This window comes from Penaeus chinensis, chromosome 33 (assembly GCF_019202785.1).
Source record: "Penaeus chinensis breed Huanghai No. 1 chromosome 33, ASM1920278v2, whole genome shotgun sequence".
NCBI classification, from domain to species: Eukaryota; Metazoa; Arthropoda; class Malacostraca; order Decapoda; family Penaeidae; genus Penaeus; species Penaeus chinensis.
This window is the reverse complement of record NC_061851.1, coordinates 16740398-16749402: the sequence shown is the minus strand read 5'-3', so window position 1 is coordinate 16749402 and position 9005 is coordinate 16740398. Positions and strand designations below refer to the sequence as shown.

The 9005-nt window shown below is 43.0% G+C and overlaps 1 protein-coding gene across 1 annotated transcript in view; it reads left to right on the top strand.

The window, feature by feature from the left end:
• The first annotated feature begins 7642 nt into the window (after positions 1–7642).
• Positions 7643–9005, top strand: part of LOC125043057 — a 421391-nt gene continuing 420028 nt past the window's right edge. Inside the window, exon 1 of the mRNA XM_047639012.1 lies at positions 7643–8119. The gene's annotated coding sequence lies outside the window, so the exon portion shown is untranslated. The remainder of the gene's footprint in view (positions 8120–9005) is intronic.

Below are 9005 nucleotides of genomic sequence, written 5' to 3'. Positions count from 1 at the left end.
GGAGAGAGAGAGAGAGAGAGAGGGAGAGAAAGATGGGAAGGGGAGAGGGAGGAAAAGAGGGGAAAGGGAGAGAGAGAGGGAGATAAAGAGTTGCAGGTAGAGGTAGAGGTAGAGGCAGAGAGAGAGAGAGAGAGAGAGAGAGAGAGAGAGAGAGAGAGAGAGAGAGAGAGAGAGAGAGAGAGAGAGAGAGAGAGAGAGATGGAAACATCTGACACAATCCGTATTAAAATGAATTGAGATGTACCATTTTGCTTCAGTGAAACAAAAGAGCATCGGCCTCTTGCCCTCTTTAAGAGACCTCAGACTCCATCCTCTTGAGCGCAACCACTCCCTCCTTTAAATCCCCTCCCCCCCAACCACTGCCTCCCCCCACCCCCTCCCCTACGCCCTAACCTGATCCCTGAAGAGCGAAAGGGGTAATTAAAGGTGGCACTGCTGCAGGAAGCGTTCCCAGTACCTGCTGGAGAAGTCGCGCCGGTAGGAGGGCTCGGCAAGGGGGGGGGGGGGGGTAATGAAGAGGGGGAAAGGAGTAAGAAGGGGGGATAGGTAGAAGCAGGGAAGAGGGGGGGAGGGGCAGGGGCGAGGGAAGAGAGAGGAAAGGGGGAAGAGAGAATGGGGATTGACAGCGAGCCTCGTGAATGGGAGAACAAAATATCTAAGGCACTGTGCGCCTTAAAGCTAGAACACGCAGCCACGGAAGCACTGTAACCAGGGCAGTATGAGCGCGGCAGTGCCATCGAAGCACTGTTATCATGTACTTGGCACCGCGACGTCACCGAGGCATCATAATCGAGCATGTGGCATCAGTGCCTTTCGAGGAAGAGGGCGGAGTGCCTTTATGACCCCAAGAAGCCACAGACTAATAAAGAGGCATAACCATATTGCCGAAACGCGCACACGGACATATGCCATTATAACTATAAGGCTCGCGGCATGACCATAATACCACGGTACCTTAATTCCACGTTACACGGTACCCTGTCACGGAGGAGCCTTGGCCCTTATGTGTGTACCATTGTTCGCTAAATCATCTTTCGCGTTGGACCATAGGAAGACCCTTGCACTATAATCGAAAACGTGACACTGCACTACCAGCACGGAGCACCATAACCCCGTTATATGGCACCGTAGTGTCAGCGAGGCACCATAAAATGCCGGCGTCCCAACACCTCCAGGGAAAAGGAAAGAGGAATCTGTTTCTTTATTCACTTAATTGGATCCATTTTATTGCTTTAGGGAACCAGTTTGTGACCGACGCTTTAATCTAAGTGTCCTCCGAATGGGCGTGTCTGGAGGTGTAACTTGTCGTGATTACTGGGGGCCTTAAGGTGGGGGTAGGGGGGTAGGGGGAGGGGAAGGGAGTAGATTGAGGGGGGATGACAGACATACTCACAGAGGGGACATTTTTTTCCCTAGTGTTCGTCTTACGAGGGGGACACGCGTTCGAATCCGCGATTAACATTTGGCACGCGGCACGGGGTTCGATTCTCCTGCTCTGCCTATTTTTACCTTCCCCTTTTCTCTTTTTCATGTGTGTGCTGCTTATCTGTTCTCTCTCTCTTCGATTTGTTGACTCATTTCAAGAGAGAGAAGTTAAAACGATTTCATGATTTACAAACTTGGAGACAAATCGGGTGTTGACATTTCTCTCCCCTATATAATCTTAGGTAATTCAACGTGACATCAAAAACACTAATTTACGATCTAGGACACATAAAAAGAAACACAAAATTGCGATTCTTCAACCCTCTAATTACGCATATATACTTCTTTACCCTGATCATCACTCACACAAAAAATTAAAGAAAAAATAAATCGCCCACAACAGCTGTAATACCTCCCCCTTCCCCCTTATCCCCCTTCCCCTCCCCCCTCACCCCCTCCTCGTATAACAAAGGGCATCTAAGAAGGCTGTTAACATGTCAATAAATATTTCTTGCGTGAGGGGACGCAACCCGAGACCGGCCGAGACACATGCTACAAGACACTGTGATATTTGCTGTCAGTGTGTAACGTCTCCCTTCGTGGTTTTCTGAGGTCTTCGTTGTGATGGGTCGTTATATTGGGTTGTTATAATGCTTTGTTGTAACGGCCGCTTATGCTGTTTACTTTAGTGGTCTCTTATGATGGGTTGTGATAACAGATTATTATGATGGTTTGTTATGATGGTTTGTTATAATGGTTTGGTGTAATGTTTGGTTATGGTTTGTTTTTGTGGTTTGTGATAATAGGTTGTTATAATTGTCATGAGAGTTATTTATTATCGTTGTTATGATGGCTTGTTGGATTAATGGTTTGTTATAACGATTATTTTGCCGCGAAGAACAGGATGAGAACACAGAACATGCCCTTTCTAAAGTACACCAAATCCCTTGATTATGTTTTAGCTTGATATCGTGACCTTTGACCTATGTCGTCGAGGCGTAGGTGAGTGGAGGTGAAGGCTAAAGGAAATTGTGGATTCTAGAGTAAAGTATTGTTTAGGAGGGAGGAGGGGAGGGGGGGAGGGAGAGAGAAGGAGAGGGGGAGAGGAAGAGAGAAGGAGAGGGGGAGAGGGAGAGAGAAGGAGAGGGGAGAGGGAGAGAGAAGGAGAGGGAGAGAGAAGGAGAGAGAAGGAGAGGGGGAAAGGAGAGGGAGAGGGGGAGAGGGAGAGCGAGAGAGTAACCCGAATAAAAAAAAAAATAAACCTAGATAAAAAAGACATCTTGGCGGATCTAAGAATCGGTTTGCGAGATCGTCTTTAAAGGAGTCTGTCCAATCTTACCAATATAGTGTAAATCCCCCCCCCCCCCCCCCGTGTGCTTTACTAGCATTAAAGAGCGGCGTGTAGTGCAGCCTTAGCGGAGACCACAGCCAGCCAGACCAGACCGACAGACAGACAGACTAGACAAACCAGGCAGACAGACCAGACCAGTTAGCTTAGCCAGAGGGAGGGAGAAAGAGAGAGGGAGTGAGAGAAAGAGAGAGAGAGAGAGAGAGAGAGAGAGAGAGAGAGAGAGAGAGAGGAGGGTCTCCGTCTGCAGTTTAAAAGGAGGTGGAGGGGAGGGGGAGGGAGGTGGAGCTTTGGTTGGTGGAGGTGGTTTAGTTACTGGAGGTGGTGGAGAAGGTGGTGGAGAAAGATGGGAAGGAGGAAGACGAGGAGAAAAAGGAAAGATTAAAATGGAAGTATAATATAAGGAGGGACGGAGAACTCGGAGAAAAAAAGAGAAAGAACAGTAAAAGGATAGGGAAAATAAAAGAAAAAAAACTGTAAAAAAGAAGTAGAAGAAAAGAGAGGAAGAAGGAAGTCTAGAAGAGAAAGTAACTAAAAAGGGTCTGAGTATAATTAAGAAAGGAATGTATATAAAAGGGTGTGGCTGAGAGTGGAATGTAAGAGGGAGAGTAAATGTAAAAATATATATAAACCTCATGGAAAGAAAAATCAAAGTGGAAGGCTTTTAGTGGAAGAAGATCGTGTGGAAGTTATTGACTTAAGTGGATTGGGTGTGGTTTAGTGTGGTAGAACAAGAATAGGATTTGGAAGAGGTTTGAAATGGCGGTTAAAGTAACACAGATGTACGAATGAGACATGATGACGAGGGAAGACTGTTATGAGGACAACGAAAGCATGGTTATCGGGGAGGAAGTTTAAAAAAAGTAAAAAAAAAATGAGTTAAAATAGGGAAAGTCTGGAAGAATAAAATAAAAGAAAAGAAAGGGAAAACACAAGAAAATTACAATAAATAGTTAAACATAAAAATATCACGAAAAAGAAAAACAAGGACAGTAAAAAAAAAAAAAAAAAAGTCACACAAAACACAAAATAAAAGAAAATAAATTCATGCAAAACGCACACACACACAAGACATAAAAGAGAGCGAGAGTGCCACAGTGCGTCAGTGACAGTGCCCCGAATCCGAGAGTGACACGAAGGGATAATCAGGCCTGTGCATTTGGTGGAAAATGAATTCTGTAGTTGGCGAATGGGTTCATCAAGAATACGAGGATAGAGGGGATAGCGAAGGATAGGGATAGGGGGCTTGATAGCGAAGGGTAGGGATAGAGGGCCTTGATAGGGAAGGATCGGCTGAAAGAGGAAATGCCAATGAGGTTCACGCGAGAAACGAGGGCGGTTTAATTATCTTTCGGGCTTTCTGTTTGTTTTTGTTGTTGTTGTTTTTAGGTCGTTTTATTATTTCTTTGTTTATATGTCAATGTGTTGATTGATTGATTGACTTTTTTCTTCTTTTTCTTCTTCTTCTTATTATTATTATATATATAATATTTATTTATTCATTTTTATCTATTAACTATTATTATCATTATTTGTGTGTGTGTGTGTGTGTGTGTGTGTGTGTGTGTGTGTGTGTGTGTGTGTGTGTGTGTGTGTGTGTGTGTGAGTGCGCGTTCCTATAAAGAATTCTGAAAATAGAACAGGAACTGATGATTGATTAGTTTCCAATGAAATTATCTACAATTACTGTCTGCAAAAATTCAACATATTTTTTCCCCGTAAAGTCATTTGATTATCATATTGCTGCGTATCCGCCTATTTTTTTAACACAGCCTTTAGTTTTATATGGTTGTCATAGTTTTGTTTTCAAAAAGTACGAGAATTATAGGCTTATATATCAAAACAAGACAAAGAAAACGGTAATTAGAGAAGTATAAAAGAAACAATATAAATGGTACAAGTGTGATATTAATAACAGGAACTAGAAAAAAAAAAAAAAGATAAACGGCATATGCATGATAAAGAATCAAATCAAATGTCGCGTATAAGTACATGGAAAAGGAATCGAGAGACGAGAGAGGGTTCAAACCTTTTCCTGAAGCTTCGTAGGGTAGGATTTAGTATCGACAAAGGCGAAAAAATAGAGAGAATAGAGTTTTAAAGGGAGAAAAAGATAAAAAGGAATTCAAGGAAGAAGAAAAAGGACGTAGAGTAAAGAAAAAAAAAGATGAAGATACTGAATAACTGAAGAGAATAACAATACATAAAAAAACATAAAGAAGAGAAATAAGGATAAAAAAAAAATGATCATTTTGGCTGAAATTTCCCGCCAATAGACGTCATTGCAGAGCGCCGCCGGATGGAAGTGGCAGGTTGCAAAAAAAAATGTTGATCGATTGAAAAGGATGTCGGGCATAATGAGGAAAAATTCAAGCCCGCGAAGAGAAGGTTTAATAAGCCGTGAATTTTATTGTTCAGGGAGAAAATGTGTTTATTTTCCATTGCGTGGGAAGATAAAACGACATTTTTTTTTATGACGTGGTTACCTATTGATTTATATTATTATTTTGTGTTTATGTCCGCGGAGGGATTTGGTTAAGGGTCGCTCGAATTAGATCAAAACGAATTCAAACAAGAAAGTTCTCGAAAATTCCATGTTTCTTTTGAGATATTACTCGGATAATGGTATCATGGGAGAAAAAATAGGAGATATATTTTAAAAGAGAGAGAGCGAGAAACACATAAAACAAGAAATAAAAAGAATCCGTACCAGCGCATTTCATTTATATGCTGCTCCCCACCCCTCCATTTTGTTTCTTATTTTTCTTTTCTTTCTTTATCTCCTCCTTCTTCTTTCTTGTAAAGTGATGGTTTAAGAAGAATATACCTCCAAAATTATATTCTTTATGGATTATTTTTCGTGTATATAGTTTTACGATAGATTTCTACAGTTGAGAACGTCACAACTGAAACTCACAAGGTCGCCTCTGTGTACATGTATAAAAGAGTGAGGACTCCAATACTGTATTTTATGTTCCTCGAGCATGCACGTGCCTTCGTATGCTGTTTGAACACACGCACCCACGGGCACGCACGCAGGCAAGCACACACATACCCACGCACACACACTTATACACACACACACGCCCACGTATATCCATACGTATATTGCTATTCACGTATATGTATTTATTCAAAATAAAAACCTGACAAAAGAATCTGCAAAAAAGTGCGCGCGAATCGTGAAGGAGTGGCACCCTCCGCGGCGTGGCACTCTGGTAAACTCAGTGTGTCCTTATGGGCCGGCGTAGGCACTGTTGCCACACGAAGTACCTTAAGCCGTTCTCTCCACGTGCAAGGGGAAACCGTTCTTATTCTCGCTCTAATGACGTTATAACGATGCGTAATGAACTTGTAAGTGAATTGGATATATGAGAGCAGTATTCTTATCCGACAAATCGATTCCCTCGAATAGATTTTAAGAGACAAAAAGTAATAAAAGGAAATTTTCTTCAGAGGACAGGAAGTTGGCAAAAGTGCGCGTAGCTTCGCCCAATATTCCCGTAGGTGTCAGATGTCAGTGAGTGTGAAGTCCGCTTAACTGACATTCCTCGGCTATGAGGCGGTCGAACTTTCGTCTACGCTCGAAATATTGCAATATCGGGCTATTGATGCAACGGAGTGTCAAGGTTGCATAAGAAAAACGTATCAGCGTCTATCGAGCTGGCGGAGAATATGTCACTATCCGGAGCGGAGAGGAGTGCCACGGCTGGACAGGACTGCTTAGGGTGGCACCGTGGCACCGTGGCGCCGCGTGGACTAACCTTCCTCCCTTAGAGCTTTGGGGGTCAACGACTACGCCAGACATTCAGAGTTCTTTACGGCGGCCTTTCTGCTCTTGGCGATTCTCCACTCGAACGGCTAAATCAATGTTCTATGGAGAGTGCCACCCTATCGCGCCCGCCAGTCTGCGTCCTCGATTGCGTAGGGGCGTGTAATGCCGCCTCTATCAGGTGATAAACACTTCGGTTTTATTCCCCAAGGGGCGGGAAGGGACCGAAGGGGGGGGGAGGAGGGGAAGGGAAGGAGGAGGTGGAGGAGGAGGGGAAGGAAGAGGAGGTGGGGAGGAAAGGGGAGGAAAAGGGGAAGGCGATGCAATCCTTTTGTTAAGGCAGTTTTGTTGTTTTAACCTGGTGCGGGTTGGGTGGGGTTTGGGTGTACATATACGCACGCACGCACGCACGCACACACACACACACACACACACACACACACACACACACACACACACACACACACACACACACACACACACAGATACATATCTACATGACCTCAAATTGCATTATTTCGCATGTTGTCTTTCTCTCCTCATTTTCTCATCAATCTATTCATGAAAACGATAAACGATCAGCAATTCTCCAATAAGGCCAGTTTACCTTTTTTCCACGTGAAATCTCTAACCTTTCGTCCTAATCAAGAGATCTCTTTCGTTTCTCGCTCAAATCAAGAGATGTCATTCCTATTATCCCTTTTTATCTCTTCCTTCCAATAAGATTAATTATTTCACTGTCAAATGGTTATTTCCCCCCCCACCCCCCCTCGAGGTGGGATTAATTTGATCGGATGCCGCCCGCCCGCCGATGAATGAACAGCGAAAATTCCTAACCAGCAACTCAGATGGCCCTCTCACGGTCGCGCAACCAACTATTGTTTTTTCGCCTTTTATTCCTTTTATAAAACGATACCATATACAAAAAAATGAATACGAACATTTATAAAAAGCATCGCATGGTTGTATAAGTTATATAAAGTTATAAGAAAAAGAGTCAGAGACAAGGAATAAAATATCGACTTAATTTCCTAACCGCCAACATGATTGCTCCCAAGGGCCAGTAACTAACTTCGCGGAGTTAGTCACATGTTGGAAGTGGTCGGCCGTGGGCTGGTGTGCTCTGCCTCTTCGTAACTTCCTTCTTTTTAAACCATTGCCTTACATTAATTTTTTTTAACACCTTGGAGTGAGATGTAACCATTATTCAGTGCCTAGATAACGCGCGAGGAGCTCTGCAAAAAGAATATTGTGAATCATAAAAGTTTTGCAAAGTTGTCAAGGATGATTTGTTGCAAAATATCGTGAAATCGTGTCGTTATTACATGTGATGTGTGTAGATTTTATGCAGATGAGCGGAAAAGAGTGCGATTGAAAGCTTAGAAGGTGTCAGTGGACATAGTGAATGTATCTGTGGTTATAACGAATATTTCAAGTGAAGAGAATCGCTTCAATTGAAAAAAAAAAAAAAAAAAAAAATCATTCTTTCGTCGCAATTCTCGGAGAAAAAGGATATTTATAAGAATAACCGTCAAGGATTCCGAGCAAGGACGATCCACACGCTTCAATCCAAGGTAGGCTGTTGACTTTCATGCCGTGTGTATTGAATAAAAGCGGCCTTTGGCGAACCTGTACTGTGATGTATGTGTTGATTGGTATGCAAATTAGTGTGCATTGACGTACAGACGCGTGGATACATACTTACGTACATACATTTCAACGAGATCATTCTATGTACGGATGAACGCGCTGATGCACACGGTCATAAACAAGGTCTTTGGCATTCTCTTTTTTTCTTCTCTTCTCGTCTCTTCTCTTATCTTCCCTTCTCTTCTCTTCCCTTCCCTTCTCTTCCCTTCTCTTCTCTTCTCTTCTCTTCTCTTCTCTCTCTGTCTCTGTCTGTCTCTATTTATTTCTATTTATTTCCATGAATTATCTATCTGTCTCTGCATATATACCTATCTATCTATCAGTCTTTCTGTCTGACTGTCTATCTATCAGTTTCCACACATACATACCCCTGTCTATCTATCCAAACATTCTCTCTCTTTTCCATTGCCCATTCTCCCCCATTCCTCTCTCATACGGGTCCTCATTGTCATACATAAATTATCCACATATAGACAGACCTATAAAAAGGAGACACCACGCACGCATGCACTCACACACACGCACGTACACACACGCACGCACGCACGCACGCACATACCCAAACAGGCTGCCATGCTCTCGTAATGCAAGTATAATGCCCAAGATAAACTTAATGCTGACCTTCCTCCCCTGAGCTCGCTTTTGGCACCCAGACGCCCGGGAGCTGTGCTTGGCCCTGGTCACGCTTGCCTCTGCTCCTTCTCCCTCTTTATTGCTTTCTTTTCTTTCTCTCCTTTCTTAATTTCCTGATTAGTTTGTTTGTTTTCTTTCTTTCCATCCTTCTTTTTTTTATTCCGTTTTTTTTTTTCG